This window comes from Triturus cristatus, chromosome 1_2 (assembly GCF_964204655.1).
Source record: "Triturus cristatus chromosome 1_2, aTriCri1.1, whole genome shotgun sequence".
Classification (NCBI taxonomy): domain Eukaryota; kingdom Metazoa; phylum Chordata; class Amphibia; order Caudata; family Salamandridae; genus Triturus; species Triturus cristatus.
This window is the reverse complement of record NC_140580.1, coordinates 587,387,407-587,401,263: the sequence shown is the minus strand read 5'-3', so window position 1 is coordinate 587,401,263 and position 13,857 is coordinate 587,387,407.

The window sequence follows — 13,857 nt, the reverse complement described above, 5'->3', positions numbered from 1 at the left end:
ACCTGTGAAATTTGTGCTCAGGGAAAATCGGAACGACAAGCACCTAAAGGGCTGCTCCAACCCTTACCCACACCACCTTATCCATGGCACACAGTCACGTTAGACCTTATAGTAGACTTACCCTTAAGTCAAGGTTACAATACCATTCTAGTATTTGTGGATGCATTTTCAAAGATGGCGCATTTCATGGCCTTAAAAGGGGTTCCCACTGCTAAACAGCTAGCTAACCACTTTAGTACGCAAATAGTAAAGATTCATGGGGTACCCAAGGTGGTTATTTCGGACAGGGGAACACAGTTCGTGTCTCATTTTTGGAAGGCATTTGTGGAAGGTCTAGGAATTGAGGCTAGATATTCGACTAGTTACCATCCTGAGACTGATGGGCAGAGAGAGGGTGAACCAGGAATTGGAGCAATACTTAAGGTTGTTCCTTTTGAAACAAGAAGGTGAATGGTCAGAATATCTATGGGCTGCAGAATTTGCACACAATAACGCCAGAAACGCCTCTACAGGCTATTCCCCATTTTATCTGAATTATGGTAGACACCCAAATTCCACTCTCAGACAAACAGATATTTCAGTTCCAGCAATAAAAGATCTGGGGCCTCATGTAGGTAAATAAAATTTACCGATTCTTAAATACCGAACCGTACCGAATCGGTATTTAAGAATCGGTAAGTTACATGTAGGTAATAATTCGGTAATATTTACTGAATCGGTAACATTCGGTATTCAAGAATCGGAGTTTACCGAATCGGTAAATACCGCGGTGGTATTTACCGAATCGGTAATTACCGAGGTGGTATTTACCGATTCGGTAAATACCGATTCGGAAAATACCGAATCGGAAAAACGAAATCACATGACTGTTTGAAACAGCCAATCCTGTGCAACCAAACCCCACCCAAGTAGGAAGTGGCCACACCCAGGCAGGTGCACTCAATCAAGAGACACAGGAGAGGCTGGGAGTGCAGAGGAGAGGCAGGGAGCCAGTGCCTGATTGTTGAAATCAAACTTCACTATGTCCAGCCAGAGGACAGGAGGGGAAAGGAGGCGCAAGGTGAAATTCAGCCCAAGGAACTCCAGGTGCTAGTGGAGGAGGTGGTGAAGCAGCACCAGAAGATTTTTGGGAGGCAATCCCTGCAAGTGGCAGAGTGTGAGAAGCGCACTATTTGGCTGGCAATCCAGGCGCAGGTAAATGCTGTGGGAGTGACCCACAGGGACATTGACGTACTAAAAAAACGCTGGTACGACCTGCGCATCATGACTAAGAGGAAGATGGGGGACATCCAGAAGGAGGCCAGCCGGACAGGAGGTGGAAGTAACAGGGCACCTGCCCTCACCGAACTGGAGGAGCTGGTGCAGTCGACAATCGAGCACGAGAGTGTCGTGGACCTTGGGGATGCCGACAGCTCTGCCAGAGCCGCCACCCAACAAGGTAAGAGGAATGCACAGCAATGTAGCCCCCCTACCCCTATCCCACATCCCCCATAGTGAAATGAGTATCCCACTCTAGTCCATGTGTTACTGCAGACAGGCAATGCATTATGGGAGATGTAGTCAGGGATCTCCCACCATGAACAGAATAGCACAGAACAATGATGCATGGTACACACAGTAGCCTAAAGCAGATAGAGGACTATGTGAGAGTGTTACATCAATTTATTGTCAAGCTTGCAATGCATGCCTTCAGGTACACTGAGCTGATGTTGCCTTTCTGTCCACAGACGTAACATCGCGCAGGACTGCACATGGCACAGGAGAGGGGGCACACCGTCAAGCCAGTTCAGCTACGGGCAGCACAAGTTCTGGCCAGAGAGCGTTGCCACAGCCACCATCCCCAGTACCTGAGCCAGCATCCCCAGTACCTGAGCCAGCATCACCAGTACCTGAGCCAGCATCCCCAGTACCTGAGCCAGCATCACCACTCATGCTGGAGTCACCGGCCACATCACCGCCTGCAATAGTGAGGTCGAGGAGGCGTGCTGCTGCCAGGCTGCGCGTGTTACACACATCATCTGATGACAGCAGGGGCCCAGAGCCAAATACTATGCCCCCGGATGGGAGACATACCACTGTGCCCTCCACCTCACATGTAGAAGACACGGGTGCAGGACGGCGCCGCAGGTCGCGTGAGCAAAGTCCACCACCAATCGATCACAGCCATGGGGTCTTTGGGGGCCTTGAGGCCAACATGTTAAAACAACAGTGCCTGCAAACAAAGGCAGTCATTTCAGTACAGCGGCATGTGCGGGGACTGAGAACCACATTCAAAAACAGGAACATCTGCGCAATGGCGGCGGGGATTACTGACATGGCAGCGGGCCTGCGGGACGTGTCACAGTCTATGCAGCTGTTGTGCAGCAAGTTGGACGCAGATAGAGCTGCAAGGCGCCGGGAACGGCAGAGGGGAGACAGGCACACCAGGGCACTCAACCGCCTGGCAACTGCAACATCACTACTCTGCCGGCGCTCAGTGAACATGCAGGAGGGCCTGACACACTGCAGCAGCAACGTCACTAGGGGGATGGTGCAGGTCACCAGTGCCCTGGAGGTCCTATTGACCAGTCAGGCGGCCACAAGTGGTGCAGGGGATGCTGCTGAAAGCATGGACACCAGCAGCAGGAGCAGCATCACACCCCCCGTCCCAGAGACACGCAGGAGCAGCAGGCGGCATGGGGCTGGCACCAGTGAGGAGGCTGAATCCGTGCCATCCCACAATGTAGCCCGTGGCCACAAACTATGATGCTGCACCGCGTAGCAATAGACTATTGGGTGACGTAACCCTGGACTTCACACTTGTGAATGAGCAATGTTGCCAGAATGGCATTATCCTTGTTTAGTGGCGTAGTGGCGCATTATTAAACTACGTCATTACAGACAACAACTGACTGTGTCCCCTTACTTACTCAGAAATAGTTGCATGTGATCTCTGCCCGTCTCTCTCTCCCATCTGTTGCTGTTGGCACTCCAGCAGCGTTGTCCGCTGGCTGACCTGATTCATCATCATTGTCCTCAAAATCTATTAGTTCCACCTCTGTACCTCTCTTTGTGGCAAGGTTGTGCAGCATTGCACAAGTGGCAATGATCTTGCAACAGATGATGGGTGTGTACTGGCGTGCACCTCCGCTTTTATGGAGGCAGCGGAACCTGCTCTTCAATAGTCCGAACGTGCGCTCCACCACATTTCGTGTAGATTTGTGTGCCACATTATATCGTCTCTCACTCTGGGTTGATGGGTGTAGGTAGGGAGTCAGGATGAATGACCGCACGGCATATGCACTGTCGCCTAGGTGAGTTAAAGGGAACCATCAGTCACATGTCTCAATACACTATGATTTGCACTAAGTATTAGGGAGCGTGACTGTGACTTACCTAGCAGGTATCCTTCTCCAAATTCTCCGGCAAGCAGTCGTATGTAGATCCCACTGTTCTGGAAGATGTAGGAGTCGTGGGTACTCCCAGGAAACTTCGCAACAATGTCAGTGATGATGTTCCCTGCATCGCAGATTACCTGCACATTGATGGAGTGGGTGGACTTTCTGTTCCTGTAGATGTGCTCAGTGGCAGCTGGTGGGCAGATTGGGATGTGTGTGCCATCAATACAGCCGATGACATGGGGGAACTGTGCCATGTGATAAAAGTCAGTTTTAGTTTTCTGCAGTTCAGCCTGTGTGTTTGGGAAGCTGATGTAGTGGTGCATTCTCTGCATCATGGCATCCAGGAACTTCCTGAAGAAACGGGACAGGCAACTCTGGGATACACCGCCCACCGCAGCTATCACCACCTGGTAACTTCCAGAAGCAAGTAGATGTAGGCTGCAGAGAACCTGCACATGTGGTGGTATGGCATGCGCCCTTCTTGTTGGCTGGTCCAGGAGTGGGTGCAGGTCCCTTATCAGGTCCATGATGGTTTGTGGGTGCCACTGGATTCAAGCAAGCCTGGCTGAAGACGGCTGAAATGCCAGAAACCGGTCCTAGGAAGCTTGTTTCCGGTCCAGGGAAGATATGGCTTGGCAGTTCGGGCTGGACTGTTCCCATGAGGTACAGGGTCAGACTGATTTGCTGATGGCCATGTCAGAACTGGGGTGGCAGAGTGGGCTAAAGAACGGTGATGGATTAAACCCAGATCAGTTGACTGGGGGTGAGTGCTTGCAATGTTCAACACTCCGTCCATCATTTCCTTTGGTTTTTGCTTTGTTCGCCATAAGTTGGCAGGGTATGCTCAGACGTGAGTCCCTTGCTCACTTTGCCACTGGATTCAAGCAAGCCTGGCTGAAGACGGCTGAAATGCCAGAAACCGGTCCTAGGAAGCTTGTTTCCGGTCCAGGGAAGATATGGCTTGGCAGTTCGGGCTGGACTGTTCCCATGAGGTACAGGGTCAGACTGATTTGCTTATGGCCATGTCAGAACTGGGGTGGCAGAGTGGGCTAAAGAACGGTGATGGATTAAACCCAGATCAGTTGACTGGGGGTGAGTGCTTGCAATGTTCAACACTCCGTCCATCATTTCCTTTGGTTTTTGCTTTGTTCGCCATAAGTTGGCAGGGTATGCTCAGACGTGAGTCCCTTGCTCACTTTGCCACTGGATTCAAGCAAGCCTGGCTGAAGACGGCTGAAATGCCAGAAACCGGTCCTAGGAAGCTTGTTTCCGGTCCAGGGAAGATATGGCTTGGCAGTTCGGGCTGGACTGTTCCCATGAGGTACAGGGTCAGACTGATTTGCTTATGGCCATGTCAGAACTGGGGTGGCAGAGTGGGCTAAAGAACGGTGATGGATTAAACCCAGATCAGTTGACTGGGGGTGAGTGCTTGCAATGTTCAACACTCCGTCCATCATTTCCTTTGGTTTTTGCTTTGTTCGCCATAAGTTGGCAGGGTATGCTCAGACGTGAGTCCCTTGCTCACTTTGCCACTGGATTCAAGCAAGCCTGGCTGAAGACGGCTGAAATGCCAGAAACCGGTCCTAGGAAGCTTGTTTCCGGTCCAGGGAAGATATGGCTTGGCAGTTCGGGCTGGACTGTTCCCATGAGGTACAGGGTCAGACTGATTTGCTTATGGCCATGTCAGAACTGGGGTGGCAGAGTGGGCTAAAGAACGGTGATGGATTAAACCCAGATCAGTTGACTGGGGGTGAGTGCTTGCAATGTTCAACACTCCGTCCATCATTTCCTTTGGTTTTTGCTTTGTTCGCCATAAGTTGGCAGGGTATGCTCAGACGTGAGTCCCTTGCTCACTTTGCCACTGGATTCAAGCAAGCCTGGCTGAAGACGGCTGAAATGCCAGAAACCGGTCCTAGGAAGCTTGTTTCCGGTCCAGGGAAGATATGGCTTGGCAGTTCGGGCTGGACTGTTCCCATGAGGTACAGGGTCAGACTGATTTGCTTATGGCCATGTCAGAACTGGGGTGGCAGAGTGGGCTAAAGAACGGTGATGGATTAAACCCAGATCAGTTGACTGGGGGTGAGTGCTTGCAATGTTCAACACTCCGTCCATCATTTCCTTTGGTTTTTGCTTTGTTCGCCATAAGTTGGCAGGGTATGCTCAGACGTGAGTCCCTTGCTCACTTTGCCACTGGATTCAAGCAAGCCTGGCTGAAGACGGCTGAAATGCCAGAAACCGGTCCTAGGAAGCTTGTTTCCGGTCCAGGGAAGATATGGCTTGGCAGTTCGGGCTGGACTGTTCCCATGAGGTACAGGGTCAGACTGATTTGCTTATGGCCATGTCAGAACTGGGGTGGCAGAGTGGGCTAAAGAACGGTGATGGATTAAACCCAGATCAGTTGACTGGGGGTGAGTGCTTGCAATGTTCAACACTCCGTCCATCATTTCCTTTGGTTTTTGCTTTGTTCGCCATAAGTTGGCAGGGTATGCTCAGACGTGAGTCCCTTGCTCACTTTGCCACTGGATTCAAGCAAGCCTGGCTGAAGACGGCTGAAATGCCAGAAACCGGTCCTAGGAAGCTTGTTTCCGGTCCAGGGAAGATATGGCTTGGCAGTTCGGGCTGGACTGTTCCCATGAGGTACAGGGTCAGACTGATTTGCTTATGGCCATGTCAGAACTGGGGTGGCAGAGTGGGCTAAAGAACGGTGATGGATTAAACCCAGATCAGTTGACTGGGGGTGAGTGCTTGCAATGTTCAACACTCCGTCCATCATTTCCTTTGGTTTTTGCTTTGTTCGCCATAAGTTGGCAGGGTATGCTCAGACGTGAGTCCCTTGCTCACTTTGCCACTGGATTCAAGCAAGCCTGGCTGAAGACGGCTGAAATGCCAGAAACCGGTCCTAGGAAGCTTGTTTCCGGTCCAGGGAAGATATGGCTTGGCAGTTCGGGCTGGGCTGTTCCCATGAGGTACAGGGTCAGACTGATTTGCTTATGGCCATGTCAGAACTGGGGTGGCAGAGTGGGCTAAAGAACGGTGATGGATTAAACCCAGATCAGTTGACTGGGGGTGAGTGCTTGCAATGTTCAACACTCCGTCCATCATTTCCTTTGGTTTTTGCTTTGTTCGCCATAAGTTGGCAGGGTATGCTCAGACGTGAGTCCCTTGCTCACTTTGCCACTGGATTCAAGCAAGCCTGGCTGAAGACGGCTGAAATGCCAGAAACCGGTCCTAGGAAGCTTGTTTCCGGTCCAGGGAAGATATGGCTTGGCAGTTCGGGCTGGACTGTTCCCATGAGGTACAGGGTCAGACTGATTTGCTTATGGCCATGTCAGAATTGGGGTGGCAGAGTGGGCTAAAGAACGGTGATGGATTAAACCCAGATCAGTTGACTGGGGGTGAGTGCTTGCAATGTTCAACACTCCGTCCATCATTTCCTTTGGTTTTTGCTTTGTTCGCCATAAGTTGGCAGGGTATGCTCAGACGTGAGTCCCTTGCTCACTTTGCCACTGGATTCAAGCAAGCCTGGCTGAAGACGGCTGAAATGCCAGAAACCGGTCCTAGGAAGCTTGTTTCCGGTCCAGGGAAGATATGGCTTGGCAGTTCGGGCTGGACTGTTCCCATGAGGTACAGGGTCAGACTGATTTGCTTATGGCCATGTCAGAACTGGGGTGGCAGAGTGGGCTAAAGAACGGTGATGGATTAAACCCAGATCAGTTGACTGGGGGTGAGTGCTTGCAATGTTCAACACTCCGTCCATCATTTCCTTTGGTTTTTGGTTTGTGGGTGTAGCCTGTACCTTTCATGTATCTCAGCCTCAGTCAGTTGGAAGAGTGTGATGCGCTGTCTGTATATGCGTTCCTCCCGTCTCCATATCCTCAGACCTGCTGCCTGTAGACGTAGGCGCCTTGCAATGACATACAGAGCGGCCATGTTGTCCACGCTGATGCATTTTGGGATTTCTTTTATGCACTGTTGATGATTACCACCTGCTTTCAATCTGTGTTAATTACGACTCTTAATTACCGAATTTCATGGATTTCTAAATTACCGAATTTACCTACATGTCTTTTTCCGTTTTACCACTTCATATTTACCGAATCGGAAAATATGTAGTCGGTAAATATGAATCGGTATTTTAGGAATCGGTAAATATGAATCGGTATTTACCGCTTCATATTTATCGGATTTTGGTTTTTGGCCTCCTACATCTCACTTGACTAAATACCGGTCGGTAACGGGAAATTTACCGAATTTCGGCCGTTACCGACCGGTATTTGGCTACCTACATGAGGCCCTAAGTGACTCATTAAGAACGAGTCCATCAGACTGCTATACTGAATTTAGAACAAGCCAAAAGGAAATATAAGATTTATGCAGATAAAAAGAGATGAGAGGGCCCTTCCCTAAAGACAGGGGATAGTGTCTGGTTGAGCACAAAGAACATTAGGTTAAAGGGGAACCGAAAGTTCCAGCCCAGGTTTATAGGGCCCTACCAGATAGAAGAAAAAACCACTCCAGTTAACTACCGATTGAGATTACCCACTAAGTTAAAAATTCACCCAGTCTTTCACGTTTCCTTGTTAAAAAAGGCATCACCAGAACTGCGAAAAAATTTGGCACCAAGACCTATCCATTTAGAGTCCGGGGTGGAATTTGAAGTAAAGGAAATCCTAGATTCAAAGTTAGTCAAGGGAAATTTGTACTACTTAATAGATTGGAAAGGTTATGGACCAGAGGAACGATCTTGGGAATTGGAGTCCGATGTTCATGCACCCAGATTAGTGAAATTGTTTCATAAAAGATTCCCTACGAAACCGAGACTGAGAGGACCTCCTTTGTTGAGGGGTACTGTCAGGCCTCTGGAGTATGAAGTAACAACTGTGGGGGCAACACTAACTAAGGCTTGTAGTCCAAAAATGAAAAGACTGATTGAAAAGAATCTTTGGACAGAGTTAATTAGGCAACGGAGTTCCAAGATGGCCGCCGCTGCAGAGGGCGCGACAGCGGTCTAGTCTTTCTCTCCACAGATGTCCAGAACCCAGGTGAAGCACGCGCTCCGCGAAGAGCGCGCACTTCACTGAAGTAATTTTCAAGTGCGCAGCTAGAATTAGAGTTCCAGAGTATTTCGTCGGGTTTTCGTCCGGTATCGTTTCGCTTCCCGTCGGGAGTAGCACAGAGTAGAGTTTGATACTTGGTTATAGTTTTAGCAGAGGAAAACAGAGTAAATCCGAAAAAGACGAATTTCTCATCTTCAGTCACCTGTACAGCCTTCAGAAACCAGAAAGCAGCTTTGTGCGAAGTTACTTCAGCGCCACCTTAGAATCGAAGAACAGAAGTCCGAAGCTAAGTATAATTAATTACAGAAAGGTCGTGAGTTAAACTAATGAAATCAAAAGAGTATAAATGGTATATTATAAGTATACTTACCAGAGTAGGAGTTGAGGCAGACCCTATAGAAAAGAAACAAAGAAGAGGTTAATATTTCAAGGGCATTGGTAACCATCAAAATTACGTAGAGAAGAAATAGTACTTACTGGAGAGTAGCAGAAGAGAGATAACCAATGCTTACCAGAGAGCAGTAGAATCTGTACCAAGATAGGAAGATAACCAGAATACTCGAACTAATAAACTTTGATAAAGACATTTTCCAAGACACGAGTTAAGGACTATAGAGTTATGGAACAGCCTTGAGTAACGTCATGCCTAATACCGAAGCTACCTCAAAAAGTAAGTGAAGAAGCAGGAATAAAACACGTAGGGCCATATGTAGGTAGCTAAATACCGGTCGGTAACGGCCGAAATTCGGTAAATATGCCGTTACCGACCGGTATTTAGTCAAGTGAGATGTAGGAGGCCAAAAACCAGTTATCGGTAAATATGAAGCGGTAAATACGATTCATATTTACCGAATACAGATTTACCGAATCGGTAAATATGAAGTGGTAAATATGAAGTGGTAAATATGAAGTGGTAAATATAAAGTGGTAAAACTGAAAAAGACATGTAGGTAAATTCGGTAATTAAGAAATCCATGAAATTCGGTAATTAAGAGTCGGTAATTAACACGGATTGAAAGCAGGTGGTAAGCATCAACAGTGCATATAAGCAATCCCAAAATGCAACAGCGTGGACAACATGGCCGCTCTGTATGTCATTGCAAGGCGCCTACGTCTACAGGCAGCAGGTCTGAGGATTTGGAGACGGAAGGAACGCATCTACAGACAGCGCATCACACTCTTTCAACAGACTGACGCAGAGATACATGAAAGGTACAGGCTACACCCACAAACCATCATGGACCTGATCAGGGACCTGCACCCACTCCTGGACCAGCCAACAAGAAGGGCGCATGCCATACCACCACATGTGCAGGTGCTCTGCAGCCTACATCTACTCGCATCTGGCAGTTACCAGGGGGTGATAGCTGCGGTGGGCGGTGTATCCCAGAGTTGCCTGTCCCGTTTCTTCAGGAAGTTCCTGGATGCCATGATGCAGAGAATGCACCACTACATCAGCTTCCCAAACACACAGGCTGAACTGCAGAAAACTAAAACTGACTTTTATCACATGGCACAGTTCCCCCATGTCATTGGCTGTATTGATGGCACACACATCCCAATCTGCCCACCAGCTGCCACTGAGCACATCTACAGGAACAGAAAGTCCACCCACTCCATCAATGTGCAGGTAATCTGCGATGCAGGGAACATCATCACTGATATTGTAGCGAAGTTTCCTGGGAGCACCCACGACTCCTACATCTTCCAGAACAGTGGGATCTACACACGACTGCTTGCTGGAGAATTTGGAGACGGATACCTGCTAGGTAAGTAACAGTGACGCCCCATGAGACTTGCAAATCATAGTGTATTGAGACATGTGACTGATGGTTCACTTTCACTCACCTAGGCGACAGTGCATATGCCGTGCGGTCATTCATCCTCACTCCCTACCTACACCCATCAACCCAGAGTGAGAGACGATATAACGTGGCACACAAATCTACACGCAACGTGGTGGAGCGCACGTTTGGACTATTGAAAAGCAGGTTCCGCTGCCTCCACAAAAGCGGAGGCGCACGCCAGTACACACCCATCATCTGTTGCAAGATCATTGCCACTTGTGCAATGCTGCACAACCTTGCCACAAAGAGAGGTACAGAGGTGGAACTAACAGATTTTGAGGACAATGATGATGATTCAGGTCAGCCAGAGGACAACGCTGCTGGAGTGCCAACAGCAACAGATGGGAGAGAGAGACGGGCAGAGATCACATGCAACTATTTCTGAGTAAGTAAGGGGACACAGCCAGTTGTTGTATGTCATGACGTAGTTTAATAATGCGGCACTACGCCACGAAACCAAGATTATGCCATTCTGGCAACATTGCGTATTGACAAGTTTGAAGTCCAGGGTTACGTCACCCAATTGTCTTTTGCTACGCGGTGCAGCATCAATGTTTGCGGCCACGCGCTACAGTGTGGGATGGCACGGATTCATGCCGCCTGCTGCTCCTGCGTGTTTCTGGGACCGGGGGTGTTATGCTGCTCCTGCTGCTGGTGTCGATGCTTTCAGCAGCATCCCCTGCAACACTTGTGGCCGCCTGACTGGTCAATAGCACCTCCAGGGCACTGGTGACCTGCACCATCCCCCTAGTAACGTCGCTGCTGCAGTGTGTCAGGCCCTCCTGCATGTTCACTGAGCGCCGGCAGAGTAGTGAAGTTGCAGTTGCCAGGCGGTTGAGTGCCCTGGTGTGCCTGTCTCCCCTCTGCCGTTCCCGGCGCCTTGCAGCTCTATCTGCATCTAATTTGCTGCACAACAGCTTCATGGACTGTGACACGTCCCGCAGGCCCGCTGCCATGTCAGTAATGCCCGCCGCCATTGCGCTGATGTTCCTGTCCATGTTTTTGAATGTGGTTCTCAGTCCCCGCACATGCCGCTGAACTGACATGACTGCCTTTGTTTGTAGGCGCTGCTGCTTGAGCATGTTGCCCTCGAGTCCCGCAAAGACCCCATGGCTGTCACCGTCTGCTGGTGGACTCTGAACCCGCGACCTGCGGCGCCGTCTTGCACCCGTGTGTGCTTCCTGTGAGGTGGAGGGCACTGTGGCATAGCTCCCATCCTGGGGCATTGTGTTTGGCTCCGGGCCCCTGCTGTCGTCGGATGAGGTCTCTAACGCTGCCAACCTGCCAGCAGCACGCCTCCTGGGCATCACAATTGCAAGTGGTGATGTGGGCGGTGACTCATGCATGAGTGGTGATGCGGGCTGTGGTGGTGGTGATGCAGGCAGTGGTGGTGGTGATGCAGGCTGTGGTGGTGGTGATGCTGGCTGTGCAGTACTCGTGCTGGCCAGAGCTGACCTGTCTTGCCGGTGTGCCCTCTCTCCTGTACCATGTGCAGTCCTGCGCGATGTTACATCTGTGGACAGAAATGCAACATCAGCTCAGTGTACCTGAAGGGCTGCATTGCAAGCATCACAATAAATTCATGTAACACTCTCACATTGTCCTCTGCCTGCTTTTGGCTAATGTGTGTACCATGCATTGTTGTCCTGTGCTATTCACTTCATGGTTGGGGGTTCCCTGACTACATCTCCCATAATGCATTGCCTGTCTGCACTAACACATGGACTGGAGTGGGATACTCATTTCACAATGGGGGATGTGGGATAGGGGTAGGAGGGGCTACATTGCTGTGCATTCGTCTTACCTTGTTGGGTGGCGGCTCTGGCAGAGCTGTCGGCATCTCCATGCCCCACGACGCTCTTGTGCTCTATTGTGGCCTCCACCAGCTCCTCCAGTTCGGTGAGGGCAGGTGCCCTGTTGATTCCACCTCCAGTCTGGCTGGCCTCCTTCTGGATTTCCCCCATCTTCCTCTTTGTCACAATCCTCAGGTCGTACCAGCGCTTTTTGAGTACCTCAATGTCCCTGTGGGTCACTCCCACAGCATTGACCTGCGCCTGGATACCCAGCCATATAGTGCGCTTCTCAGACTCCGGCACTTGCAGGGACTGCCTCCCAAACAGCTTCTGGTGCTGCTTCACCACCTCCTCCACTAGCACCTGGAGTTCCTTGGGGCTGAATTTCATCTTCCTCCTCCTTTCCCCTCCATCTCTCTGTGTCCTCTGGCTGGACATGATGATTTTGAGCTGCACAAACAGGCACTGGCTCCCTGCCTCTCCTCTGCACTCCAAGCCTCTCCAGAGTCTGTTGATTGTGTGCACCTGCCTGGGTGTGGCCACTTCCTGGTTGGGTGGGGTGTGGTTGCACAGGATTGGCTGTTTCATCCAGTCATGTGATTTTCTTTTCCCGATTCGGTAAATACCGATTCGGTATTTACCGAATCGGTAAATACCACCTCGGTATTTACCGATTCGGTAAATACCACCGCGGTATTTACCGATTCGGTAAATTCCGATTCTTGAATACCGAATGTTACCGATTCGGTAAATATTACCGAATTATTACCTACATATAACTTACCGATTCTTAAATACCGATTCGGTACGGTTCGGTATTTAAGAATCGGTAAATTTTATTTACCTACATGAGGCCCTAAATATACAGTTAAGGTGAATTTAGCCGTAGTAGTGACTAAGATTCATCTTATAGGTGAAGACACTGAGAGGCGGCTACAAGAAAGAAAAAATAATTGTATTAATTACAAATACATACAGAAGAGAGGCGCAGTACTTGAAAACTTAGGGTATGTAAGACAATAGATAATATAGAGAGAATAGAATTTAGAGTAGAGTAGGTATTCATATTGATGTGTTATTTCTTTAAGGTTCTCTAGAAGAAGTCTGCAGAATCGTAGACGAGCGAGAGTGAACCAAAGTTTTCAAGACCAGTCTCTTCTTAATTTGTTATTTTATCCACTCCCCCTTCCCCCTTGAGGGTAATATTGGAGTCAAGGTACAAATTAATTGATCTCCGGTTTATCTTTGAGAGGGAGTTGGGAATCAGCATCTCTGTTCCTGTGCAAGCTCTGAGACAGTTAAGTATTGAATCCTGACACTGAGTTAGAATACTATTAAAATGCGATTCAGTTATTTTGGCAAGAAACTGCAGCAGGGAAATTGGATGGAAATTTTCAGGCAGAGAAGCATCCAGAGTAGGTTTTTTTAGCAGAGGGGTGACTTTGGCATGTTTTCAAGGTTTTGGTACCGACGCAGAGAATAAAGACAGGTTGGTCAATTCTAAACACCTTGGAAGAAGACCTTCCTGAAACTTTGTAAAAAGGTCCGGTTTGAGAGGATTGTTCGGAGACCCCAATTCTACCTTGGTAAACAAAGCTAAAAGGGCTTCAGAGGAAATAGGGGAAAAGGAAAGAAGGGAAAAGGAGGCAGAGCTGAGGGAAGCCCGCATGTGGGGATCCAGGTCTTTGATCTCAGGAGGGAAACTGTCATAAATGCGCTTGACCTTGCTGATAAAAAAAGTAGCCGAGGCCTCACACTGAGAATTTGTGAGAGAGGTGCT